At 59.7% G+C, this 27,397-nt stretch overlaps 1 long non-coding RNA gene across 7 annotated transcripts in view; it reads left to right on the forward strand.

Annotated features, from left to right (window-relative positions):
* Positions 1-27,397, forward strand: part of LOC137453359 (uncharacterized) — a 49,374-nt gene that overhangs the window by 16,525 nt on the left and 5,452 nt on the right. For 5 of the 7 annotated variants that reach the window (XR_010990336.1, XR_010990337.1, XR_010990339.1 and 2 more), the window contains 6 exons: positions 4,673-4,834; positions 4,928-5,006; positions 14,655-14,816; positions 14,910-14,988; positions 21,614-21,775; positions 21,869-21,947. This is a non-coding gene — a long non-coding RNA (uncharacterized lncRNA). Of the gene's footprint in view, positions 1-2,641; positions 2,754-4,672; positions 4,835-4,927; positions 5,007-14,654; positions 14,817-14,909; positions 14,989-21,613; positions 21,776-21,868; positions 21,948-27,397 lie in introns of those variants that run through there. The other 2 variants (XR_010990341.1, XR_010990342.1) reach the window with 2 other exon arrangements.

A 27,397-nucleotide genomic window follows, 5' to 3' on the forward strand; every position in this document is an offset into this window, starting at 1 on the left:
TAATGGCCGGCAGTGCAGCCGTGCCGCGGCGTGTGCCGCCCCGGGGGAGCTCAATGCTGCCACCCGGTGTGTAATGGCCGGCAGTGCAGCCGTACGGCGGCGTATAGCGCCCCGTGGGAGCTCAGTGCTCAACCCTGTGTGCAACGGCCGGCAGTGCAGCCGTGCCGCGGCGTGTGCCGCCCCGGGGGAGCTAATTTCTGCAGCCTAACTGCGCTGAATGCTCGAAAATTCTTAGGGGGAGAGCGGAGAGCTTGACTCGAGCGTCGCTATGGATCCGGCGCCTGCGCCCTAGCCCGGATCTGCTTCCCAGTCGCTTCCAGTTCTCTGCCAGTCCTTTGGTGGGGGGAAACTGTTGGGACCGGGAGGGCACCGGGAGGAGGCCATTACTGTGTAGTTTGGTAATACCGACGGCTGCAGCTGGTGCTGAGCTAAACAGAATGATCACAGAAGGCTTTTGCTCTGAAGCCAGAGCTGCCTGCTGGCGGAACGAACGTTTTTCTGACAGCTCTTGGAGGAACATTTCTGTACAGGTGTTCCCCAGGGCTCCTCAGCTGCTCTGAACTCAACGTGCTGTCTTGGAGGGGAATAAAACCCATGGAAAGCTGAGAGTGAGGTGACAACGCAGGCACCGTCCCCCCGGCGTGTCACCGTCCCCCCGGCGTGGCACCGCCCCCTCAGCGTTGCTCCGCCCCCCTCCAGCGTGTCACCGCCCCCCTCCAGCGTGTCACCGCCCCCCTCCAGCGTGTCACCGCCCCCCTCCAGCGTGTCACCGCCCCCCCCCAGCGTGGCACCGCCCCCCCAGCGTGGCACCGCCCCCCCCCAGCGTGGCACCGCCCCCCCCAGCGTGGCACCGCCCCCCCCCAGCGTGGCACCGCCCCCCCAGCGTGGCACCGCCCCCCCCAGCGTGGCACCGCCCCCCCCAGCGCGGCACCGCCCCCCCAGCGCGGCACCGCCCCGCCAGCGTGGCACCGCCCCCCCGCGTGGCACCGCCCCCCCCCAGCGTGGCACCGCCCCCCCCAGCGTGTCACCGCCCCCCCAGCGTGTCACCGCCCCCCCCAGCGTGGCACCGCCCCCCCAGCGCGGCACCGCCCCCCCAGCGTGGCCCCGCCCCCCCAGCGTGGCCCCGCCCCCCCAGCGTGGCACCGCCCCCCCCAGCGTGTCACCGCCCCCCTCCAGCGTGTCACCGCCCCCCAGCCTGAACCCCACCCCCCAGCATGGCACCGCCGTCAACAACATGGCGCCAGATGCTTTCAGGGTTGTGGCTGGTAGAGGTTGCAGCTCTTCTGCTGTGTCCCAGGTCAGTGCCAGTCTCTGCTGCTTTGTGGGGTTTCTCTATAGCAGCCGCTGGAGGTGCGCGGGGCTTGGGGGGGTGGCCACCGGCGGGGCAGCGCGGGGCTTTTGGGGGGGGGGGGGGGGGCGTGTCCGGGCTTGGCCGGTGGGGCTCTGCGGGGGTGGCGGCTGCTGCCTCAACCGTACCCAGAGGCCCCGTGGGAGCTCAATGCTGCCACCCTGTGTGTAATGGCCGGCAGTGCAGCCGTGCCGCGGCGTGTGCCGCCCCGGGGGAGCTCAATGCTGCCCCCCGGTGTGTAATGGCCGGCAGTGCAGCCGTACGGCGGCGTATAGCGCCCCGTGGGAGCTCAGTGCTCAACCCTGTGTGCAACGGCCGGCAGTGCAGCCGTGCCGCGGCGTGTGCCGCCCCGGGGGAGCTAATTTTTGCAGCCTAACTGCGCTGAATGCTCGAAAATTCTTAGGGGGAGAGCGGAGAGCTTGACTCGAGCGTCGCTATGGATCCGGCGCCTGCGCCCTAGCCCGGATCTGCTTCCCAGTCGCTTCCAGTTCTCTGCCAGTCCTTTGGTGGGGGGAAACTGTTGGGACCGGGAGGGCACCGGGAGGAGGCCATTACTGTGTAGTTTGGTAATACCGACGGCTGCAGCTGGTGCTGAGCTAAACAGAATGATCACAGAAGGCTTTTGCTCTGAAGCCAGAGCTGCCTGCTGGCGGAACGAACGTTTTTCTGACAGCTCTTGGAGGAACATTTCTGTACAGGTGTTCCCCAGGGCTCCTCAGCTGCTCTGAACTCAACGTGCTGTCTTGGAGGGGAATAAAACCCATGGAAAGCTGAGAGTGAGGTGACAACGCAGGCACCGTCCCCCCGGCGTGTCACCGTCCCCCCGGCGTGGCACCGCCCCCTCAGCGTTGCTCCGCCCCCCCTCCAGCGTGTCACCGCCCCCCTCCAGCGTGTCACCGCCCCCCTCCAGCGTGTCACCGCCCCCCTCCAGCGTGTCACCGCCCCCCCCCAGCGTGGCACCGCCCCCCCAGCGTGGCACCGCCCCCCCCAGCGCGGCACCGCCCCCCCAGCGCGGCAACCGCCCCGCCAGCGTGGCACCGCCCCCCCGCGTGGCACCGCCCCCCCCCAGCGTGGCACCGCCCCCCCAGCGTGTCACCGCCCCCCCAGCGTGTCACCGCCCCCCCCAGCGTGGCACCGCCCCCCCAGCGCGGCACCGCCCCCCCAGCGTGGCACCGCCCCCCCAGCGTGGCACCGCCCCCCCAGCGTGGCACCGCCCCCCCAGCGTGGCACCGCCCCCCCAGCGTGGCACCGCCCCCCCCCCAGCGTGTCACCGCCCCCCTCCAGCGTGTCACCGCCCCCCAGCCTGAACCCCACCCCCCAGCATGGCACCGCCGTCAACAACATGGCGCCAGATGCTTTCAGGGTTGTGGCTGGTAGAGGTTGCAGCTCTTCTGCTGTGTCCCAGGTCAGTGCCAGTCTCTGCTGCTTTGTGGGGTTTCTCTATAGCAGCCGCTGGAGGTGCGCGGGGCTTGGGGGGGTGGCCACCGGCGGGGCAGCGCGGGGCTTTTGGGGGGGGGGGGGGGGCGTGTCCGGGCTTGGCCGGTGGGGCTCTGCGGGGGTGGCGGCTGCTGCATCAACCGTACCCAGAGGCCCCGTGGGAGCTCAATGCTGCCACCCTGTGTGTAATGGCCGTCAGTGCAGCCGTGCCGCGGCGTATAGCGCCCCGTGGGAGCTCAGTGCTCAACCCTGTGTGTAATGGCCGCAGTGCAGCCGTGCCGCGGCGTGTGCCGCCCCGTGGGAGCTAATTTCTGCAGCCTAACTGCGCCGAATGCTCGAAAATTCTTAAGGGAAGAGCGGAGAGCGGAGAGCTTGACTCGAGTGTCGCTATGGATCCGGCGCCTGCGCCCTAGCCCGGCTCTGCTCGCGCCAGGGGGGCAGCGTCCCGGTGGTCGCTATGGAAAAAAAATCCATCTGAAAAAGGAAGTAGCAGAGAAGGAAAGCTGAAGCTGCAAAGATTGCAGTCCCCTCAGTTCTGGTTGTAGCCGGGTGGGGGTTGGTCTCTTCTCCCAGGCAAGCAGCACCAGAACAAGAGGACACAGTCTCAAGCTGTGCCAGGGGAGGTTTAGGCTGGATGTTAGGAAGAGGCTTACAGCTTGGCCAAAGACTCTTCCGATCCCTGTCTTCTGGTCGTGACCAGCAGCGTGCCCGGGTGGCCAAGAAGGCCACTGGCAACCTGGCCAATATCAGGATCAGAGTGGCCAGCAGGAGCAGGGAGGTCATTCTGCCCCTGCACTTGGCACTGGTTAGGGCACACCTTGAGTCCCGTGTCCAGTTCTGGGCCCCTCCGTTTAAGCAAGACGTTGAGTTGCTGGAAGGTGTCCGGAGAAGGGCAACAAAGCTGGGGAGGGGTTTGGAGCACAGGCCTGTGAGGAGAGGCTGAGGGAGCTGGGGTTGCTTAGCCTGGAGAAGAGGAGGCTCAGGGGAGACCTTCTTGCTTTCTACGACTCCCTGAAGGGAGGTTGTAGCCAGGTGGGGGTTGGTCTCTTCTTCCAGGCAAGCAGCACCAGAACAAGAGGACACAGTCTCAAGCTGTGCCAGGGGAGGTTTAGGCTAGAGGTTAGGAAGAGGTTCTGCACAGAGAGAGTGATTGCCCATTGGAATGGGCTGCCCAGGGAGGTGGTGGAGTCACCATCTTTGGAGGTGTTCAGGAGGAGACTGGATAGGGTGCTTGGTTGCATGGTTTAGTTGATTAGGTGGTGTTGGATGATAGGTTGGACATGATGATCTTGAAGGTCTCTTCCAACCTGGTCCATTCCATCCCATTCCAATCAACTAAACCATGGCACTGAGTGCCTCATCCAGTCTCTTTCTAAACACTCCCAGTGATGGTGACTCCACCACCTCCCTGGGCAGCACATTCCAAAGGCCAATCTCTCTTTCAACCTGCTCTATTCTATTCTATGAAGACCTTCTTCCTAACATCCTGGGTTCATTGGTGAGAGCAACAGACTTGGTTGCTGCCACCCGCTGCTAAGGGGTCTGAGTGGCCCCCAAATGGGGTTTGGAGGCAGGTAAAGGTTTCTTTTGGCGTGTGAAGGGGTTTTGTGGGCCTCTAGAAGGGGTGTGGAGCCCCCTGAAAGGGTCTGGGATAGTGTCAGGGGGTTCTGGGCTGGTCTACCAGCGGGTCTGGGGACATTAGAAGCGTCTGGGGGTACCTAAAATGGAGCTGGGCGTATGAGATGGGGGGTTTGGGTGCCTCCAAAGGGGTTTTGTGGGCATCTAAGTTGGGGAATCTGGGGGGGTCCTGAAGGAGTTGGGGGGTTCTCGTCAAGCTATGAGCAGACACACAGAGAGATGTTAACGGACTTTCTTTGATCATTCCAGGTCTGGTGTGCTGGGACTGGCAGGATCTTCCTGAGCTGTCCACGTACAGTTTCTGTCGACACTCTTCAGCTCGTACATCCGGTTTGCTGACAGAGGGTGTGGGGTTTGTGGGGCCCGGCAGCGAGACTTTTCCAAAGAGGAGCTCTTCAGGGCAGCTCCAAGGTTAGGTTTGGATTCTCCTGGAGTCGCACACAGAACGAGTCTCACGATTCCAGTGGTCTAATTTCATAGCTGCATTTTCTTCTCTCTGCCTAGGTGACAGGACGACCTCACTAATGAAGAGAGATAGCCTGAGCTCTGCAGGAACCTTGAACCCAAGCAGCCAGTGCCTTCTGTGAGTACAAGCTGTCCTTGCTCAACGTGGAAGTAGTTGAGAGCTGAAGCCAGACCACACCATAATTCCCTCAGCTTCCTCTTCTGCACATTAAACAGTCCCAGTTCCTTCAGCCACTCCTCATAAGGCTTGTTATCCAGACCCCTCACCAGCTTTGTGGCCCTTCTCTGGACTCACTCTCTCACAAGGGGTGTCCTGGGGAACACCACTTGTGCCCGGCCGGCCACCGGCTGGGTTTAACTCTGTTCCCCACCGCTCTTGGGGCCCGGCCATCCATCCTGTTCTGCTGTCCAGCAGTCCCTTTGAAAAAAAATCCATCTGAAAAAAGAAGTAGCAGAGAAGGAAAGTTGAAGCTGCAAAGATTGCAGTCCCCTCAGTTCTTGTGGTACCCGCTGTGAGATCCTAAGCCACCTGAACTGAGCCGGTCAGGCAGCCAAGCTAGTGCAGCAGTGTCTTCTGGAGAGTTGATAGGAGCCAGTTCTGTGGGGTTTGTTGAAGTGAGTGGCCAGTCGTTCTACATGAACAATTGTCTTAGTGCTAGCAAGTAGGAGGCTCTGAAGTGTGGTACTTTGAATGCTCCATTCATACTTGCCCTTCAGGAGGAGCCAGCTCTTTCATTGAAGGATCTTCCTGAGGTGTCCAAGTACAATTTCTGTTGACACTTTTCAGCTCTTACATCCAGGTTGCTGACAGAGGATGTTGGGTTTGTGGGCCCTGGCAGCGACAGTTTTCCAAAGAGGAGCTCTAAGGCCAGCTGCAAGGTTAGGTTTGGATTCTCCAGGGGTGCCTGTGCTTGAAAGCCCCCCAGAGGCCGTGCAGAGTGGTGCTCGCAGTAGCTCTGTGCAAGTCTGCCATGGGCTCAGGAGGCCAGTATCTAGAGAGAGGGAGAGGGAAGGACAGAGACACTTCTAAGACAGTTTTAAAGAAATAATTATGAGAAGAGGCAAATTAATTCTGGGGACTCATGTGATATGTCTGTTTAAGAGAAAAAAAAATGAAGGAGGTTTCTGACCATAACCAGGCTGACAAAGCACAGTAATGTGGTTTCCTATGGGATTCAACTCCTCCTGCATTGCACAGGACACTTCAACAGCTGTCCTGACAAGCTCTAAGTAATGAACTTAATCCACCCTGTGCAAGCAATGGGGCAAAAGATTACAAAATCCATGTATGCAATTGAGATGTGTTACATTGGGACGCCCAGGATACACCTCATCAAGCTCTCCTAGTTTTTAGACGCAAGATGGAAGAAGGAAGGGGGAAGACAGAGCAGAAGGTATATTTAAATATGAAACTCCTAGGCTGAAAGAAAAGAAAAACATTTTAAAGACCACTCAGTGAGACTCTGTCACCAGCATAGCTAATCACAGAATCACTGAGTGTTAGGGGTTGGAAGGGACCCCAAAATAGCATCCGGTCCAACCCCTGTGCCAGTGCAGGATCACCTGGGGCAGGTTTTGAATGTCTCCAGAGACTCCACTAACTCTCTGGGCAGCCTGCTCCAGGGCTCTGGCACACACAGTGAAAAGGTTTTCCCTTCTGTTCCTGTGGAACTTCCTCCTTTTATTCGTCGGACACAGCGAAGCCGCTGGGTCGTGTTGCTGCGGCAAGGTGACCCACCCTGTAGTTCAGGGCCTGGGTCTGTGCCTTCATGGCAGCCTGTTCCCTTGGCACCCTGTCAGCTTAACAGCCCTGTACTTGGGGTCTGTGTGACGAGTTGTGGAGCCCTCCATTCCCCCTTCTGTCCCCAGCAGCAGCCCAAGGTCCCTGTAAGCAGGGCTGGGGAGGCTGCTTTAGGCAGCTAACAGGAACCAACCTTGCCTGGCCCTTAGGGGGCTGAGGTCAGTCCCTGGGCTCCTGAAGAGGTGGTGTTGCGCTGCTGCCAGGAGGGCCGGCCCGTAGGTGGGGCACGGGCCAGAGCCTGTGGCTCTCTGTGGGGCTTTTTGGGAGTGCTGCTGAGGCCTCACTCTGTCCTGTTGGCATCCTTTGTCAGGGTAGCCAGATCCTAGGCCTGATGTCTGTCGTTAGCTCAATCGCAGAATTTGCTCGTCTGCTGTTCCTGTCCGTAAATTTTTGCCAGTGCTTCTGTAATAAAAAGGTTTTTATTTCTCCTGTAACTTGCAAGCTGGTGACCTCCTTAGGAGCACCACTGTGTTGTTCACAAAGTTCTTTGCTGTTGCAAAGCTGGGAGAAGTGTGAGGTTCAGCTGATGAAGTTTCTCTCTTTTAGAAGTGTCTGCTCAGCCGTCCTCTTCCTGGATCTCGGAGCTTTGTCTCTCCCTGTTTGCGGTGCCCCGACAAGGACTTGTGCCGACACATCCTCGGGAAGCTGAAACCACCAAAGGGTTTAATGGGTTTGAGACAAAATTCACCCAACTCATTCTGCGGTGGTGTACGGGAAAGAGTCGGTAGGGGAAGCCGCAGGACAGCCTGCAGCAAAGCTCAGGACTTGTTCCCTCGCCTCTTCCTTCTGCGCGTGTCCTCGTCGGCCGCCTGTGAGCGAGACGCTTCGCCAGCTGGCTTGTTTGAATTCAGTAAAGTTATGGCATGGAAGTTATCTGGTAGGAGTCGTTGCTAAACAGATGTAGTTGAAGCTTTGTATCTTCCGTTCTCTCTACTAGTTATTCTAATCTTGCCCTGTTGGTTTAGCCCATCAGTTTTCATGTTCTCTTCATCTATTAGTAGCAGAAGAAAGGGCCCCTTGATTCCAGTATTTCTTGCTGTAGTTCAGAGGTAGAGTTGGCTTTCCCTCTGACCTTTTATACTTTTACTTTGTGTTAAGTGGAACCCAAAACTGAATAGGATACTTTGTGTAAAGCTTGAGCAGCCCTTAACTTTCGAATTATTATACTGCATGCACTACTGCTTTGCAACATTCACAGGACTGTGGTGGTGTCAGATAGTTCACTTGCATTTAGTTCCTCAGGGGCCAGGCCTTCCTTTGGGCTGATAGTCTTGGCCAAAGCTGCAATGTTCAGTCCTTGCTGTGAAAGGCAGGAGGTGCTGGCTGGGCAGTTTGCTTTATTTTGTGCCTTTTTGGGGGCGAATCAAAGGGAGTGGGGGGATTGTGGGTGGGCTGGTTCTGCCACGTGGGGCAGGGGGCTGCTGCAGCAGAGGAGCAGGTGAGCGAGGGCTGGGGGCCCCCCCCTAAAGTGCTGAAAATTCTCCGAGGGGACCACACTATCTTTAAAAGTGTAAGTACTGGGGTGAGGCGAGGCGGAGGCAAACCTCTGGTTTGCAGCTGGAGAGGGAGGGCTTGGAGTGACTGGTGCGTAAGAAAGCTTTGGAAACGACCCCTGTCTGCCCTCTCTGCTTCTAAAAGGCTTTTAGCATTGGAAAATAAAACCCACGTGGGGGCCCGGCTGCTGCCCACGCCCAGGGAGGTGCTCAGTGCTGCCACCCGGTGTGCAACGGCCGGCAGTGCAGCCGTGCCGCGGCGTGTGCCGCCCCGGGGGAGCTAATTTCTGCAGCCTAACTGCGCTGAATGCTCGAAAATTCTTAGGGGGAGAGCGGAGAGCTTGACTCGAGCGTCGCTATGGATCCGGCGCCTGCGCCCTAGCCCGGATCTGCTTCCCAGTCGCTTCCAGTTCTCTGCCAGTCCTTTGGTGGGGGGAAACTGTTGGGACCGGGAGGGCACCGGGAGGAGGCCATTACTGTGTAGTTTGGTAATACCGACGGCTGCAGCTGGTGCTGAGCTAAACAGAATGATCACAGAAGGCTTTTGCTCTGAAGCCAGAGCTGCCTGCTGGCGGAACGAACGTTTTTCTGACAGCTCTTGGAGGAACATTTCTGTACAGGTGTTCCCCAGGGCTCCTCAGCTGCTCAGAACTCAACGTGTTGTCTTGGAGGGGAATAAAACCCAATGGAAAGCTGAGAGTGAGGTGACAACGCAGGCACCGCCCCCCCGGCGTGTCACCGTACCCCCGGCGTGGCACCGCCCCCTCAGCGTGGCTCCGTCCCCCTCCAGCGTGGCTCCGTCCCCCTCCAGCGTGTCACCGCCCCCCTCCAGCGTGTCACCGCCCCCCTCCAGCGTGTCACCGCCCCCCTCCAGCGTGTCACCGCCCCCCCCAGCGTGGCACCGCCCCCCCAGCGTGGCACCGCCCTCCCCAGCGTGGCACCGCCCCCCCAGCGTGGCACCGCCCCCCCAGCGTGACACCGCCCCCCCCAGCGTGGCACCGCCCCCCCAGCGTGGCACCGCCCCCCCAGCGTGGCACCGCCCCCCCCCCCAGCGTGGCACCGCCCCCCCCAGCGTGGCACCGCCCCCCCCAGCGTGGCACCGCCCCCCCAGCGTGGCACCGCCCCCCCCAGCGTGGCACCGCCCCCCCCAGCGTGGTACCGCCCCCCCAGCGTGGCACCGCCCCCCAGCGTGGCACCGCCCCCCCCAGCGCGGCACCGCCCCCGCCAGCGTGGCACCGCCCCGCCAGCGTGGCACCGCCCCGCCAGCGTGGCACCGCCCCCCAGCGTGGCACCGCCCCCCCCGCGTGGCACCGCCCCGCCAGCGTGGCACCGCCCCCCAGCGTGGCACCGCCCCCCCGCGTGGCACCGCCCCCCCCAGCGTGGCACCGCCCCCGCCCAGCGTGTCACCGCCCCCCTCCAGCGTGTCACCGCCCCCCAGCCTGAACCCCACCCCCCAGCATGGCACCGCCGTCAACAACATGGCGCCAGATGCTTTCAGGGTTGTGGCTGGTAGAGGTTGCAGCTCTTCTGCTGTGTCCCAGGTCAGTGCCAGTCTCTGCTGCTTTGTGGGGTTTCTCTATAGCAGCCGCTGGAGGTGCGCGGGGCTTGGGGGGGTGGCCACCGGCGGGGCAGCGCGGGGCTTTTGGGGGGGGGGGGGGGGGCGTGTCCGGGCTTGGCCGGTGGGGCTCTGCGGGGGTGGCGGCTGCTGCCTCAACCGTACCCAGAGGCCCCGTGGGAGCTCAATGCTGCCACCCTGTGTGTAATGGCCGGCAGTGCAGCCGTGCCGCGGCGTGTGCCGCCCCGGGGGAGCTCAATGCTGCCACCCGGTGTGTAATGGCCGGCAGTGCAGCCGTACGGCGGCGTATAGCGCCCCGTGGGAGCTCAGTGCTCAACCCTGTGTGCAACGGCCGGCAGTGCAGCCGTGCCGCGGCGTGTGCCGCCCCGGGGGAGCTAATTTCTGCAGCCTAACTGCGCTGAATGCTCGAAAATTCTTAGGGGGAGAGCGGAGAGCTTGACTCGAGCGTCGCTATGGATCCGGCGCCTGCGCCCTAGCCCGGATCTGCTTCCCAGTCGCTTCCAGTTCTCTGCCAGTCCTTTGGTGGGGGGAAACTGTTGGGACCGGGAGGGCACCGGGAGGAGGCCATTACTGTGTAGTTTGGTAATACCGACGGCTGCAGCTGGTGCTGAGCTAAACAGAATGATCACAGAAGGCTTTTGCTCTGAAGCCAGAGCTGCCTGCTGGCGGAACGAACGTTTTTCTGACAGCTCTTGGAGGAACATTTCTGTACAGGTGTTCCCCAGGGCTCCTCAGCTGCTCTGAACTCAACGTGCTGTCTTGGAGGGGAATAAAACCCATGGAAAGCTGAGAGTGAGGTGACAACGCAGGCACCGTCCCCCCGGCGTGTCACCGTCCCCCCGGCGTGGCACCGCCCCCTCAGCGTTGCTCCGCCCCCCTCCAGCGTGTCACCGCCCCCCTCCAGCGTGTCACCGCCCCCCTCCAGCGTGTCACCGCCCCCCTCCAGCGTGTCACCGCCCCCCTCCAGCGTGTCACCGCCCCCCCCCCAGCGTGGCACCGCCCCCCCCAGCGTGGCACCGCCCCCCCCAGCGTGGCACCGCCCCCCCCAGCGTGGCACCGCCCCCCCCAGCGTGGCACCGCCCCCCCCAGCGTGGCACCGCCCCCCCAGCGTGGCACCGCCCCCCCCAGCGTGGCACCGCCCCCCCCAGCGCGGCACCGCCCCCCCCAGCGCGGCACCGCCCCGCCAGCGTGGCACCGCCCCCCCCGCGTGGCACCGCCCCCCCCAGCGTGGCACCGCCCCCCCCCAGCGTGTCACCGCCCCCCCAGCGTGTCACCGCCCCCCCCAGCGTGGCACCGCCCCCCCAGCGCGGCACCGCCCCCCCAGCGTGGCCCCGCCCCCCCAGCGTGGCACCGCCCCCCCAGCGTGGCACCGCCCCCCCCAGCGTGTCACCGCCCCCCTCCAGCGTGTCACCGCCCCCCAGCCTGAACCCCACCCCCCAGCATGGCACCGCCGTCAACAACATGGCGCCAGATGCTTTCAGGGTTGTGGCTGGTAGAGGTTGCAGCTCTTCTGCTGTGTCCCAGGTCAGTGCCAGTCTCTGCTGCTTTGTGGGGTTTCTCTATAGCAGCCGCTGGAGGTGCGCGGGGCTTGGGGGGGTGGCCACCGGCGGGGCAGCGCGGGGCTTTTGGGGGGGGGGGGGGGGGCGTGTCCGGGCTTGGCCGGTGGGGCTCTGCGGGGGTGGCGGCTGCTGCCTCAACCGTACCCAGAGGCCCCGTGGGAGCTCAATGCTGCCACCCTGTGTGTAATGGCCGGCAGTGCAGCCGTGCCGCGGCGTGTGCCGCCCCGGGGGAGCTCAATGCTGCCCCCCGGTGTGTAATGGCCGGCAGTGCAGCCGTACGGCGGCGTATAGCGCCCCGTGGGAGCTCAGTGCTCAACCCTGTGTGCAACGGCCGGCAGTGCAGCCGTGCCGCGGCGTGTGCCGCCCCGGGGGAGCTAATTTCTGCAGCCTAACTGCGCTGAATGCTCGAAAATTCTTAGGGGGAGAGCGGAGAGCTTGACTCGAGCGTCGCTATGGATCCGGCGCCTGCGCCCTAGCCCGGATCTGCTTCCCAGTCGCTTCCAGTTCTCTGCCAGTCCTTTGGTGGGGGGAAACTGTTGGGACCGGGAGGGCACCGGGAGGAGGCCATTACTGTGTAGTTTGGTAATACCGACGGCTGCAGCTGGTGCTGAGCTAAACAGAATGATCACAGAAGGCTTTTGCTCTGAAGCCAGAGCTGCCTGCTGGCGGAACGAACGTTTTTCTGACAGCTCTTGGAGGAACATTTCTGTACAGGTGTTCCCCAGGGCTCCTCAGCTGCTCTGAACTCAACGTGCTGTCTTGGAGGGGAATAAAACCCATGGAAAGCTGAGAGTGAGGTGACAACGCAGGCACCGTCCCCCCGGCGTGTCACCGTCCCCCCGGCGTGGCACCGCCCCCTCAGCGTTGCTCCGCCCCCCTCCAGCGTGTCACCGCCCCCCTCCAGCGTGTCACCGCCCCCCTCCAGCGTGTCACCGCCCCCCTCCAGCGTGTCACCGCCCCCCCCAGCGTGGCACCGCCCCCCCAGCGTGGCACCGCCCCCCCCAGCGCGGCACCGCCCCCCCAGCGCGGCACCGCCCCGCCAGCGTGGCACCGCCCCCCCGCGTGGCACCGCCCCCCCCCAGCGTGGCACCGCCCCCCCAGCGTGTCACCGCCCCCCCAGCGTGTCACCGCCCCCCCCCAGCGTGGCACCGCCCCCCCAGCGCGGCACCGCCCCCCCAGCGTGGCACCGCCCCCCCAGCGTGGCACCGCCCCCCCAGCGTGGCACCGCCCCCCCAGCGTGGCACCGCCCCCCCAGCGTGGCACCGCCCCCCCCCAGCGTGTCACCGCCCCCCTCCAGCGTGTCACCGCCCCCCAGCCTGAACCCCACCCCCCAGCATGGCACCGCCGTCAACAACATGGCGCCAGATGCTTTCAGGGTTGTGGCTGGTAGAGGTTGCAGCTCTTCTGCTGTGTCCCAGGTCAGTGCCAGTCTCTGCTGCTTTGTGGGGTTTCTCTATAGCAGCCGCTGGAGGTGCGCGGGGCTTGGGGGGGTGGCCACCGGCGGGGCAGCGCGGGGCTTTTGGGGGGGGGGGGGGGGCGTGTCCGGGCTTGGCCGGTGGGGCTCTGCGGGGGTGGCGGCTGCTGCATCAACCGTACCCAGAGGCCCCGTGGGAGCTCAATGCTGCCACCCTGTGTGTAATGGCCGGCAGTGCAGCCGTGCCGCGGCGTATAGCGCCCCGTGGGAGCTCAGTGCTCAACCCTGTGTGTAATGGCCGCAGTGCAGCCGTGCCGCGGCGTGTGCCGCCCCGTGGGAGCTAATTTCTGCAGCCTAACTGCGCCGAATGCTCGAAAATTCTTAAGGGAAGAGCGGAGAGCGGAGAGCTTGACTCGAGTGTCGCTATGGATCCGGCGCCTGCGCCCTAGCCCGGCTCTGCTCGCGCCAGGGGGGCAGCGTCCCGGTGGTCGCTATGGAAAAAAAATCCATCTGAAAAAGGAAGTAGCAGAGAAGGAAAGCTGAAGCTGCAAAGATTGCAGTCCCCTCAGTTCTGGTTGTAGCCGGGTGGGGGTTGGTCTCTTCTCCCAGGCAAGCAGCACCAGAACAAGAGGACACAGTCTCAAGCTGTGCCAGGGGAGGTTTAGGCTGGATGTTAGGAAGAGGCTTACAGCTTGGCCAAAGACTCTTCCGATCCCTGTCTTCTGGTCGTGACCAGCAGCGTGCCCGGGTGGCCAAGAAGGCCACTGGCAACCTGGCCAATATCAGGATCAGAGTGGCCAGCAGGAGCAGGGAGGTCATTCTGCCCCTGCACTTGGCACTGGTTAGGGCACACCTTGAGTCCCGTGTCCAGTTCTGGGCCCCTCCGTTTAAGCAAGACGTTGAGTTGCTGGAAGGTGTCCGGAGAAGGGCAACAAAGCTGGGGAGGGGTTTGGAGCACAGGCCTGTGAGGAGAGGCTGAGGGAGCTGGGGTTGCTTAGCCTGGAGAAGAGGAGGCTCAGGGGAGACCTTCTTGCTTTCTACGACTCCCTGAAGGGAGGTTGTAGCCAGGTGGGGGTTGGTCTCTTCTTCCAGGCAAGCAGCACCAGAACAAGAGGACACAGTCTCAAGCTGTGCCAGGGGAGGTTTAGGCTAGAGGTTAGGAAGAGGTTCTGCACAGAGAGAGTGATTGCCCATTGGAATGGGCTGCCCAGGGAGGTGGTGGAGTCACCATCTTTGGAGGTGTTCAGGAGGAGACTGGATAGGGTGCTTGGTTGCATGGTTTAGTTGATTAGGTGGTGTTGGATGATAGGTTGGACACGATGATCTTGAAGGTCTCTTCCAACCTGGTCCATTCCATCCCATTCCAATCAACTAAACCATGGCACTGAGTGCCTCATCCAGTCTCTTTCTAAACACTCCCAGTGATGGTGACTCCACCACCTCCCTGGGCAGCACATTCCAAAGGCCAATCTCTCTTTCAACCTGCTCTATTCTATTCTATGAAGACCTTCTTCCTAACATCCTGGGTTCATTGGTGAGAGCAACAGACTTGGTTGCTGCCACCCGCTGCTAAGGGGTCTGAGTGGCCCCCAAATGGGGTTTGGAGGCAGGTAAAGGTTTCTTTTGGCGTGTGAAGGGGTTTTGTGGGCCTCTAGAAGGGGTGTGGAGCCCCCTGAAAGGGTCTGGGATAGTGTCAGGGGGTTCTGGGCTGGTCTACCAGCGGGTCTGGGGACATTAGAAGCGTCTGGGGGTACCTAAAATGGAGCTGGGCGTATGAGATGGGGGGTTTGGGTGCCTCCAAAGGGGTTTTGTGGGCATCTAAGTTGGGGAATCTGGGGGGGTCCTGAAGGAGTTGGGGGGTTCTCGTCAAGCTATGAGCAGACACACAGAGAGATGTTAACGGACTTTCTTTGATCATTCCAGGTCTGGTGTGCTGGGACTGGCAGGATCTTCCTGAGCTGTCCACGTACAGTTTCTGTCGACACTCTTCAGCTCGTACATCCGGTTTGCTGACAGAGGGTGTGGGGTTTGTGGGGCCCGGCAGCGAGACTTTTCCAAAGAGGAGCTCTTCAGGGCAGCTCCAAGGTTAGGTTTGGATTCTCCTGGAGTCGCACACAGAACGAGTCTCACGATTCCAGTGGTCTAATTTCATAGCTGCATTTTCTTCTCTCTGCCTAGGTGACAGGACGACCTCACTAATGAAGAGAGATAGCCTGAGCTCTGCAGGAACCTTGAACCCAAGCAGCCAGTGCCTTCTGTGAGTACAAGCTGTCCTTGCTCAACGTGGAAGTAGTTGAGAGCTGAAGCCAGACCACACCATAATTCCCTCAGCTTCCTCTTCTGCACATTAAACAGTCCCAGTTCCTTCAGCCACTCCTCATAAGGCTTGTTATCCAGACCCCTCACCAGCTTTGTGGCCCTTCTCTGGACTCACTCTCTCACAAGGGGTGTCCTGGGGAACACCACTTGTGCCCGGCCGGCCACCGGCTGGGTTTAACTCTGTTCCCCACCGCTCTTGGGGCCCGGCCATCCATCCTGTTCTGCTGTCCAGCAGTCCCTTTGAAAAAAAATCCATCTGAAAAAAGAAGTAGCAGAGAAGGAAAGTTGAAGCTGCAAAGATTGCAGTCCCCTCAGTTCTTGTGGTACCCGCTGTGAGATCCTAAGCCACCTGAACTGAGCCGGTCAGGCAGCCAAGCTAGTGCAGCAGTGTCTTCTGGAGAGTTGATAGGAGCCAGTTCTGTGGGGTTTGTTGAAGTGAGTGGCCAGTCGTTCTACATGAACAATTGTCTTAGTGCTAGCAAGTAGGAGGCTCTGAAGTGTGGTACTTTGAATGCTCCATTCATACTTGCCCTTCAGGAGGAGCCAGCTCTTTCATTGAAGGATCTTCCTGAGGTGTCCAAGTACAATTTCTGTTGACACTTTTCAGCTCTTACATCCAGGTTGCTGACAGAGGATGTTGGGTTTGTGGGCCCTGGCAGCGACAGTTTTCCAAAGAGGAGCTCTAAGGCCAGCTGCAAGGTTAGGTTTGGATTCTCCAGGGGTGCCTGTGCTTGAAAGCCCCCCAGAGGCCGTGCAGAGTGGTGCTCGCAGTAGCTCTGTGCAAGTCTGCCATGGGCTCAGGAGGCCAGTATCTAGAGAGAGGGAGAGGGAAGGACAGAGACACTTCTAAGACAGTTTTAAAGAAATAATTATGAGAAGAGGCAAATTAATTCTGGGGACTCATGTGATATGTCTGTTTAAGAGAAAAAAAAATGAAGGAGGTTTCTGACCATAACCAGGCTGACAAAGCACAGTAATGTGGTTTCCTATGGGATTCAACTCCTCCTGCATTGCACAGGACACTTCAACAGCTGTCCTGACAAGCTCTAAGTAATGAACTTAATCCACCCTGTGCAAGCAATGGGGCAAAAGATTACAAAATCCATGTATGCAATTGAGATGTGTTACATTGGGACGCCCAGGATACACCTCATCAAGCTCTCCTAGTTTTTAGACGCAAGATGGAAGAAGGAAGGGGGAAGACAGAGCAGAAGGTATATTTAAATATGAAACTCCTAGGCTGAAAGAAAAGAAAAACATTTTAAAGACCACTCAGTGAGACTCTGTCACCAGCATAGCTAATCACAGAATCACTGAGTGTTAGGGGCTGGAAGGGACCCCAAAATAGCATCCGGTCCAACCCCTGTGCCAGTGCAGGATCACCTGGGGCAGGTTTTGAATGTCTCCAGAGACTCCACTAACTCTCTGGGCAGCCTGCTCCAGGGCTCTGGCACACACAGTGAAAAGGTTTTCCCTTCTGTTCCTGTGGAACTTCCTCCTTTTATTCGTCGGACACAGCGAAGCCGCTGGGTCGTGTTGCTGCGGCAAGGTGACCCACCCTGTAGTTCAGGGCCTGGGTCTGTGCCTTCATGGCAGCCTGTTCCCTTGGCACCCTGTCAGCTTAACAGCCCTGTACTTGGGGTCTGTGTGACGAGTTGTGGAGCCCTCCATTCCCCCTTCTGTCCCCAGCAGCAGCCCAAGGTCCCTGTAAGCAGGGCTGGGGAGGCTGCTTTAGGCAGCTAACAGGAACCAACCTTGCCTGGCCCTTAGGGGGCTGAGGTCAGTCCCTGGGCTCCTGAAGAGGTGGTGTTGCGCTGCTGCCAGGAGGGCCGGCCCGTAGGTGGGGCACGGGCCAGAGCCTGTGGCTCTCTGTGGGGCTTTTTGGGAGTGCTGCTGAGGCCTCACTCTGTCCTGTTGGCATCCTTTGTCAGGGTAGCCAGATCCTAGGCCTGATGTCTGTCGTTAGCTCAATCGCAGAATTTCCTCGTCTGCTGTTCCTGTCCGTAAATTTTTGCCAGTGCTTCTGTAATAAAAAGGTTTTTATTTCTCCTGTAACTTGCAAGCTGGTGACCTCCTTAGGAGCACCACTGTGTTGTTCACAAAGTTCTTTGCTGTTGCAAAGCTGGGAGAAGTGTGAGGTTCAGCTGATGAAGTTTCTCTCTTTTAGAAGTGTCTGCTCAGCCGTCCTCTTCCTGGATCTCGGAGCTTTGTCTCTCCCTGTTTGCGGTGCCCCGACAAGGACTTGTGCCGACACATCCTCAGGAAGCTGAAACCACCAAAGGGTTTAATGGGTTTGAGACAAAATTCACCCAACTCATTCTGCGGTGGTGTACGGGAAAGAGTCGGTAGGGGAAGCCGCAGGACAGCCTGCAGCAAAGCTCAGGACTTGTTCCCTCGCCTCTTCCTTCTGCGCGTGTCCTCGTCGGCCGCCTGTAAGCGAGACGCTTCGCCAGCTGGCTTGTTTGAATTCAGTAAAGTTATGGCATGGAAGTTATCTGGTAGGAGTCGTTGCTAAACAGATGTAGTTGAAGCTTTGTATCTTCCGTTCTCTCTACTAGTTATTCTAATCTTGCCCTGTTGGTTTAGCCCATCAGTTTTCATGTTCTCTTCATCTATTAGTAGCAGAAGAAAGGGCCCCTTGATTCCAGTATTTCTTGCTGTAGTTCAGAGGTAGAGTTGGCTTTCCCTCTGACCTTTTATACTTTTACTTTGTGTTAAGTGGAACCCAAAACTGAATAGGATACTTTGTGTAAAGCTTGAGCAGCCCTTAACTTTCGAATTATTATACTGCATGCACTACTGCTTTGCAACATTCACAGGACTGTGGTGGTGTCAGATAGTTCACTTGCATTTAGTTCCTCAGGGGCCAGGCCTTCCTTTGGGCTGATAGTCTTGGCCAAAGCTGCAATGTTCAGTCCTTGCTGTGAAAGGCAGGAGGTGCTGGCTGGGCAGTTTGCTTTATTTTGTGCCTTTTTGGGGGCGAATCAAAGGGAGTGGGGGGATTGTGGGTGGGCTGGTTCTGCCACGTGGGGCAGGGGGCTGCTGCAGCAGAGGAGCAGGTGAGCGAGGGCTGGGGGCCCCCCCCTAAAGTGCTGAAAATTCTCCGAGGGAACCACACTATCTTTAAAAGTGTAAGTACTGGGGTGAGGCGAGGCGGAGGCAAACCTCTGGTTTGCAGCTGGAGAGGGAGGGCTTGGAGTGACTGGTGCGTAAGAAAGCTTTGGAAACGACCCCTGTCTGCCCTCTCTGCTTCTAAAAGGCTTTTAGCATTGGAAAATAAAACCCACGTGGGGGCCCGGCTGCTGCCCACGCCCAGGGAGGTGCTCAGTGCTGCCACCCGGTGTGCAACGGCCGGCAGTGCAGCCGTGCCGCGGCGTGTGCCGCCCCGGGGGAGCTAATTTCTGCAGCCTAACTGCGCTGAATGCTCGAAAATTCTTAGGGGGAGAGCGGAGAGCTTGACTCGAGCGTCGCTATGGATCCGGCGCCTGCGCCCTAGCCCGGATCTGCTTCCCAGTCGCTTCCAGTTCTCTGCCAGTCCTTTGGTGGGGGGAAACTGTTGGGACCGGGAGGGCACCGGGAGGAGGCCATTACTGTGTAGTTTGGTAATACCGACGGCTGCAGCTGGTGCTGAGCTAAACAGAATGATCACAGAAGGCTTTTGCTCTGAAGCCAGAGCTGCCTGCTGGCGGAACGAACGTTTTTCTGACAGCTCTTGGAGGAACATTTCTGTACAGGTGTTCCCCAGGGCTCCTCAGCTGCTCAGAACTCAACGTGTTGTCTTGGAGGGGAATAAAACCCATGGAAAGCTGAGAGTGAGGTGACAACGCAGGCACCGTCCCCCCGGCGTGGCACCGTCCCCCCGGCGTGGCACCGTCCCCCCGGCGTGGCACCGTCCCCCCGGCGTGGCACCGTCCCCCCGGCGTGGCACCGTCCCCCCGGCGTGGCACCGTCCCCCCGGCGTGGCACCGCCCCCTCAGCGTGGCACCGCCCCCTCAGCGTGTCACCGCCCCCCTCCAGCGTGTCACCGCCCCCCCCCAGCGTGGCACCGCCCCCCCAGCGTGGCACCGCCCCCCCAGCGTGGCACCGCCCCCCCCAGCGTGGCACCGCCCCCCCCCAGCGTGGCACCGCCCCCCCCCAGCGCGGCACCGCCCCCCCAGCGCGGCACCGCCCCGCCAGCGTGGCACCGCCCCCCCGCGTGGCAGCGCCCCCCCCCAGCGTGGCACCGCCCCCCCCAGCGTGGCACCGCCTCCCCCAGCGTGGCACCGCCCCCCCCAGCGTGTCACCGCCCCCCCCCAGCGTGGCACCGCCCCCCCCCAGCGCGGCACCGCCCCCCCCAGCGTGGCACCGCCCCCCCCAGCGTGGCACCGCCCCGCCAGCGTGGCACCGCCCCCCCAGCGTGGCACCGCCCCCCCAGCGTGGCACCGCCCCCCCCAGCGTGTCACCGCCCCCCTCCAGCGTGTCACCGCCCCCCAGCCTGAACCCCACCCCCCAGCATGGCACCGCCGTCAACAACATGGCGCCAGATGCTTTCAGGGTTGTGGCTGGTAGAGGTTGCAGCTCTTCTGCTGTGTCCCAGGTCAGTGCCAGTCTCTGCTGCTTTGTGGGGTTTCTCTATAGCAGCCGCTGGAGGTGCGCGGGGCTTGGGGGGGTGGCCACCGGCGGGGCAGCGCGGGGCTTTTGGGGGGGGGGGGGGGGCGTGTCCGGGCTTGGCCGGTGGGGCTCTGCGGGGGTGGCGGCTGCTGCATCAACCGTACCCAGAGGCCCCGTGGGAGCTCAATGCTGCCACCCTGTGTGTAATGGCCGGCAGTGCAGCCGTGCCGCGGCGTATAGCGCCCCGTGGGAGCTCAGTGCTCAACCCTGTGTGTAATGGCCGCAGTGCAGCCGTGCCGCGGCGTGTGCCGCCCCGTGGGAGCTAATTTCTGCAGCCTAACTGCGCCGAATGCTCGAAAATTCTTAAGGGAAGAGCGGAGAGCGGAGAGCTTGACTCGAGTGTCGCTATGGATCCGGCGCCTGCGCCCTAGCCCGGCTCTGCTCGCGCTAGGGGGGCAGCGTCCCGGTGGTCGCTATGGATCCGGCGCCTGCGCCCTAGCCCGGCTCTGCTCGCGCCAGGGGGGCAGCGTCCCGGTGTTCGCTATGGAAAAAAAATCCATCTGAAAAAGGAAGTAGCAGAGAAGGAAAGCTGAAGCTGCAAAGATTGCAGTCCCCTCAGTTCTGGTTGTAGCCGGGTGGGGGTTGGTCTCTTCTCCCAGGCAAGCAGCACCAGAACAAGAGGACACAGTCTCAAGCTGTGCCAGGGGAGGTTTAGGCTGGATGTTAGGAAGAGGCTTACAGCTTGGCCAAAGACTCTTCCGATCCCTGTCTTCTGGTCGTGACCAGCAGCGTGCCCGGGTGGCCAAGAAGGCCACTGGCAACCTGGCCAATATCAGGATCAGAGTGGCCAGCAGGAGCAGGGAGGTCATTCTGCCCCTGCACTTGGCACTGGTTAGGGCACACCTTGAGTCCCGTGTCCAGTTCTGGGCCCCTCCGTTTAAGCAAGACGTTGAGTTGCTGGAAGGTGTCCGGAGAAGGGCAACAAAGCTGGGGAGGGGTTTGGAGCACAGGCCTGTGAGGAGAGGCTGAGGGAGCTGGGGTTGCTTAGCCTGGAGAAGAGGAGGCTCAGGGGAGACCTTCTTGCTTTCTACGACTCCCTGAAGGGAGGTTGTAGCCAGGTGGGGGTTGGTCTCTTCTTCCAGGCAAGCAGCACCAGAACAAGAGGACACAGTCTCAAGCTGTGCCAGGGGAGGTTTAGGCTAGAGGTTAGGAAGAGGTTCTGCACAGAGAGAGTGATTGCCCATTGGAATGGGCTGCCCAGGGAGGTGGTGGAGTCACCATCTTTGGAGGTGTTCAGGAGGAGACTGGATAGGGTGCTTGGTTGCATGGTTTAGTTGATTAGGTGGTGTTGGATGATAGGTTGGACACGATGATCTTGAAGGTCTCTTCCAACCTGGTCCATTCCATCCCATTCCAATCAACTAAACCATGGCACTGAGTGCCTCATCCAGTCTCTTTCTAAACACTCCCAGTGATGGTGACTCCACCACCTCCCTGGGCAGCACATTCCAAAGGCCAATCTCTCTTTCAACCTGCTCTATTCTATTCTATGAAGACCTTCTTCCTAACATCCTGGTTTCATTGGTGAGAGCAACAGACTTGGTTGCTGCCACCCGCTGCTAAGGGGTCTGAGTGGCCCCCAAATGGGGTTTGGAGGCAGGTAAAGGTTTCTTTTGGCGTGTGAAGGGGTTTTGTGGGCCTCTAGAAGGGGTGTGGAGCCCCCTGAAAGGGTCTGGGATAGTGTCAGGGGGTTCTGGGCTGGTCTACCAGCGGGTCTGGGGACATTAGAAGCGTCTGGGGGTACCTAAAATGGAGCTGGGCGTATGAGATGGGGGGTTTGGGTGCCTCCAAAGGGGTTTTGTGGGCATCTAAGTTGGGGAATCTGGGGGGGTCCTGAAGGAGTTGGGGGGTTCTCGTCAAGCTATGAGCAGACACACAGAGAGATGTTAACGGACTTTCTTTGATCATTCCAGGTCTGGTGTGCTGGGACTGGCAGGATCTTCCTGAGCTGTCCACGTACAGTTTCTGTCGACACTCTTCAGCTCGTACATCCGGTTTGCTGACAGAGGGTGTGGGGTTTGTGGGGCCCGGCAGCAAGACTTTTCCAAAGAGGAGCTCTTCAGGGCAGCTCCAAGGTTAGGTTTGGATTCTCCTGGAGTCGCACACAGAACGAGTCTCACGATTCCAGTGGTCTAATTTCATAGCTGCATTTTCTTCTCTCTGCCTAGGTGACAGGACGACCTCACTAATGAAGAGAGATAGCCTGAGCTCTGCAGGAACCTTGAACCCAAGCAGCCAGTGCCTTCTGTGAGTACAAGCTGTCCTTGCTCAACGTGGAAGTAGTTGAGAGCTGAAGCCAGACCACACCATAATTCCCTCAGCTTCCTCTTCTGCACATTAAACAGTCCCAGTTCCTTCAGCCACTCCTCATAAGGCTTGTTATCCAGACCCCTCACCAGCTTTGTGGCCGTTCTCTGGACTCACTCTCTCACAAGGGGTGTCCTGGGGAACACCACTTGTGCCCGGCCGGCCACCGGCTGGGTTTAACTCTGTTCCCCACCGCTCTTGGGGCCCGGCCATCCATCCTGTTCTGCTGTCCAGCAGTCCCTTTGAAAAAAAATCCATCTGAAAAAAGAAGTAGCAGAGAAGGAAAGTTGAAGCTGCAAAGATTGCAGTCCCCTCAGTTCTTGTGGTACCCGCTGTGAGATCCTAAGCCACCTGAACTGAGCCGGTCAGGCAGCCAAGCTAGTGCAGCAGTGTCTTCTGGAGAGTTGATAGGAGCCAGTTCTGTGGGGTTTGTTGAAGTGAGTGGCCAGTCGTTCTACATGAACAATTGTCTTAGTGCTAGCAAGTAGGAGGCTCTGAAGTGTGGTACTTTGAATGCTCCATTCATACTTGCCCTTCAGGAGGAGCCAGCTCTTTCATTGAAGGATCTTCCTGAGGTGTCCAAGTACAATTTCTGTTGACACTTTTCAGCTCTTACATCCAGGTTGCTGACAGAGGATGTTGGGTTTGTGGGCCCTGGCAGCGACAGTTTTCCAAAGAGGAGCTCTAAGGCCAGCTGCAAGGTTAGGTTTGGATTCTCCAGGGGTGCCTGTGCTTGAAAGCCCCCCAGAGGCCGTGCAGAGTGGTGCTCGCAGTAGCTCTGTGCAAGTCTGCCATGGGCTCAGGAGGCCAGTATCTAGAGAGAGGGAGAGGGAAGGACAGAGACACTTCTAAGACAGTTTTAAAGAAATAATTATGAGAAGAGGCAAATTAATTCTGGGGACTCATGTGATATGTCTGTTTAAGAGAAAAAAAAATGAAGGAGGTTTCTGACCATAACCAGGCTGACAAAGCACAGTAATGTGGTTTCCTATGGGATTCAACTCCTCCTGCATTGCACAGGACACTTCAACAGCTGTCCTGACAAGCTCTAAGTAATGAACTTAATCCACCCTGTGCAAGCAATGGGGCAAAAGATTACAAAATCCATGTATGCAATTGAGATGTGTTACATTGGGACGCCCAGGATACACCTCATCAAGCTCTCCTAGTTTTTAGACGCAAGATGGAAGAAGGAAGGGGGAAGACAGAGCAGAAGGTATATTTAAATATGAAACTCCTAGGCTGAAAGAAAAGAAAAACATTTTAAAGACCACTCAGTGAGACTCTGTCACCAGCATAGCTAATCACAGAATCACTGAGTGTTAGGGGTTGGAAGGGACCCCAAAATAGCATCCGGTCCAACCCCTGTGCCAGTGCAGGATCACCTGGGGCAGGTTTTGAATGTCTCCAGAGACTCCACTAACTCTTGGGCAGCCTGCTCCAGGGCTCTGGCACACACAGTGAAAAGGTTTTCCCTTCTGTTCCTGTGGAACTTCCTCCTTTTATTCGTCGGACACAGCGAAGCCGCTGGGTCGTGTTGCTGCGGCAAGGTGACCCACCCTGTAGTTCAGGGCCTGGGTCTGTGCCTTCATGGCAGCCTGTTCCCTTGGCACCCTGTCAGCTTAACAGCCCTGTACTTGGGGTCTGTGTGACGAGTTGTGGAGCCCTCCATTCCCCCTTCTGTCCCCAGCAGCAGCCCAAGGTCCCTGTAAGCAGGGCTGGGGAGGCTGCTTTAGGCAGCTAACAGGAATCAACCTTGCCTGGCCCTTAGGGGGCTGAGGTCAGTCCCTGGGCTCCTGAAGAGGTGGTGTTGCGCTGCTGCCAGGAGGGCCGGCCTGTAGGTGGGGCACGGGCCAGAGCCTGTGGCTCTCTGTGGGGCTTTTTGGGAGTGCTGCTGAGGCCTCACTCTGTCCTGTTGGCATCCTTTGTCAGGGTAGCCAGATCCTAGGCCTGATGTCTATCGTTAGCTCAATCGCAGAATTTCCTCGTCTGCTGTTCCTGTCCGTAAATTTTTGCCAGTGCTTCTGTAATAAAAAGGTTTTTATTTCTCCTGTAACTTGCAAGCTGGTGACCTCCTTAGGAGCACCACTGTGTTGTTCACAAAGTTCTTTGCTGTTGCAAAGCTGGGAGAAGTGTGAGGTTCAGCTGATGAAGTTTCTCTCTTTTAGAAGTGTCTGCTCAGCCGTCCTCTTCCTGGATCTCGGAGCTTTGTCTCTCCCTGTTTGCGGTGCCCCGACAAGGACTTGTGCCGACACATCCTCGGGAAGCTGAAACCACCAAAGGGTTTAATGGGTTTGAGACAAAATTCACCCAACTCATTCTGCGGTGGTGTACGGGAAAGAGTCGGTAGGGGAAGCCGCAGGACAGCCTGCAGCAAAGCTCAGGACTTGTTCCCTCGCCTCTTCCTTCTGCGCGTGTCCTCGTCGGCCGCCTGTAAGCGAGACGCTTCGCCAGCTGGCTTGTTTGAATTCAGTAAAGTTATGGCATGGAAGTTATCTGGTAGGAGTCGTTGCTAAACAGATGTAGTTGAAGCTTTGTATCTTCCGTTCTCTCTACTAGTTATTCTAATCTTGCCCTGTTGGTTTAGCCCATCAGTTTTCATGTTCTCTTCATCTATTAGTAGCAGAAGAAAGGGCCCCTTGATTCCAGTATTTCTTGCTGTAGTTCAGAGGTAGAGTTGGCTTTCCCTCTGACCTTTTATACTTTTACTTTGTGTTAAGTGGAACCCAAAACTGAATAGGATACTTTGTGTAAAGCTTGAGCAGCCCTTAACTTTCGAATTATTATACTGCATGCACTACTGCTTTGCAACATTCACAGGACTGTGGTGGTGTCAGATAGTTCACTTGCATTTAGTTCCTCAGGGGCCAGGCCTTCCTTTGGGCTGATAGTCTTGGCCAAAGCTGCAATGTTCAGTCCTTGCTGTGAAAGGCAGGAGGTGCTGGCTGGGCAGTTTGCTTTATTTTGTGCCTTTTTGGGGGCGAATCAAAGGGAGTGGGGGGATTGTGGGTGGGCTGGTTCTGCCACGTGGGGCAGGGGGCTGCTGCAGCAGAGGAGCAGGTGAGCGAGGGCTGGGGGCCCCCCCCCTAAAGTGCTGAAAATTCTCCGAGGGGACCACACTATCTTTAAAAGTGTAAGTACTGGGGTGAGGCGAGGCGGAGGCAAACCTCTGGTTTGCAGCTGGAGAGGGAGGGCTTGGAGTGACTGGTGCGTAAGAAAGCTTTGGAAACGACCCCTGTCTGCCCTCTCTGCTTCTAAAAGGCTTTTAGCATTGGAAAATAAAACCCACGTGGGGGCCCGGCTGCTGCCCACGCCCAGGGAGGTGCTCAGTGCTGCCACCCGGTGTGCAACGGCCGGCAGTGCAGCCGTGCCGCGGCGTGTGCCGCCCCGGGGGAGCTAATTTCTGCAGCCTAACTGCGCTGAATGCTCGAAAATTCTTAGGGGGAGAGCGGAGAGCTTGACTCGAGCGTCGCTATGGATCCGGCGCCTGCGCCCTAGCCCGGATCTGCTTCCCAGTCGCTTCCAGTTCTCTGCCAGTCCTTTGGTGGGGGGAAACTGTTGGGACCGGGAGGGCACCGGGAGGAGGCCATTACTGTGTAGTTTGGTAATACCGACGGCTGCAGCTGGTGCTGAGCTAAACAGAATGATCACAGAAGGCTTTTGCTCTGAAGCCAGAGCTGCCTGCTGGCGGAACGAACGTTTTTCTGACAGCTCTTGGAGGAACATTTCTGTACAGGTGTTCCCCAGGGCTCCTCAGCTGCTCAGAACTCAACGTGTTGTCTTGGAGGGGAATAAAACCCATGGAAAGCTGAGAGTGAGGTGACAACGCAGGCACCGCCCCCCCGGCGTGTCACCGTCCCCCCGGCATGTCACCGTCCCCCCGGCGTGGCACCACCCCCTCAGCGTGGCACCGCCCCCTCAGCGTGTCACCGCCCCCCTCCAGCGTGTCACCGCCCCCCTCCAGCGTGTCACCGCCCCCCTCCAGCGTGTCACCGCCCCCCTCCAGCGTGTCACCGCCCCCCTCCAGCGTGGCACCGCCCCCCCAGCGTGGCACCGCCCCCCCAGCGTGGCACCGCCCCCCCAGCGTGGCACCGCCCCCCCAGCGTGGCACCGCCCCCCCAGCGTGGCACCGCCCCCCCAGCGTGGCACCGCCCCCGCCCAGCGTGTCACCGCCCCCCTCCAGCGTGTCACCGCCCCCCAGCCTGAACCCCACCCCCCAGCATGGCACCGCCGTCAACAACATGGCGCCAGATGCTTTCAGGGTTGTGGCTGGTAGAGGTTGCAGCTCTTCTGCTGTGTCCCAGGTCAGTGCCAGTCTCTGCTGCTTTGTGGGGTTTCTCTATAGAAGCCGCTGGAGGTGCGCGGGGCTTGGGGGGGTGGCCACCGGCGGGGCAGCGCGGGGCTTTTGGGGGGGGGGGGGGGGGCGTGTCCGGGCTTGGCCGGTGGGGCTCTGCGGGGGTGGCGGCTGCTGCATCAACCGTACCCAGAGGCCCCGTGGGGGCTCAATGCTGCCACCCTGTGTGTAATGGCCGGCAGTGCAGCCGTGCCGCGGCGTGTGCCGCCCCGGGGGAGCTCAATGCTGCCACCCGGTGTGTAATGGCCGGCAGTGCAGCCGTACCGCGGCGTATAGCGCCCCGTGGGAGCTCAGTGCTCAACCCTGTGTGTAATGGCCGCAGTGCAGCCGTGCCGCGGCGTGTGCCGCCCCGTGGGAGCTAATTTCTGCAGCCTAACTGCGCCGAATGCTCGAAAATTCTTAAGGGAAGAGCGGAGAGCGGAGAGCTTGACTCGAGTGTCGCTATGGATCCGGCGCCTGCGCCCTAGCCCGGCTCTGCTCGCGCCAGGGGGGCAGCGTCCCGGTGTTCGCTATGGAAAAAAAATCCATCTGAAAAAGGAAGTAGCAGAGAAGGAAAGCTGAAGCTGCAAAGATTGCAGTCCCCTCAGTTCTGGTTGTAGCCGGGTGGGGGTTGGTCTCTTCTCCCAGGCAAGCAGCACCAGAACAAGAGGACACAGTCTCAAGCTGTGCCAGGGGAGGTTTAGGCTGGATGTTAGGAAGAGGCTTACAGCTTGGCCAAAGACTCTTCCGATCCCTGTCTTCTGGTCGTGACCAGCAGCGTGCCCGGGTGGCCAAGAAGGCCACTGGCAACCTGGCCAATATCAGGATCAGAGTGGCCAGCAGGAGCAGGGAGGTCATTCTGCCCCTGCACTTGGCACTGGTTAGGGCACACCTTGAGTCCCGTGTCCAGTTCTGGGCCCCTCCGTTTAAGCAAGACGTTGAGTTGCTGGAAGGTGTCCGGAGAAGGGCAACAAAGCTGGGGAGGGGTTTGGAGCACAGGCCTGTGAGGAGAGGCTGAGGGAGCTGGGGTTGCTTAGCCTGGAGAAGAGGAGGCTCA

This window comes from Melanerpes formicivorus, unplaced genomic scaffold (assembly GCF_026170545.1).
Source record: "Melanerpes formicivorus ecotype bairdi unplaced genomic scaffold, bMelFor1.0.p_v2 SCAF_65, whole genome shotgun sequence".
Classification (NCBI taxonomy): domain Eukaryota; kingdom Metazoa; phylum Chordata; class Aves; order Piciformes; family Picidae; genus Melanerpes; species Melanerpes formicivorus.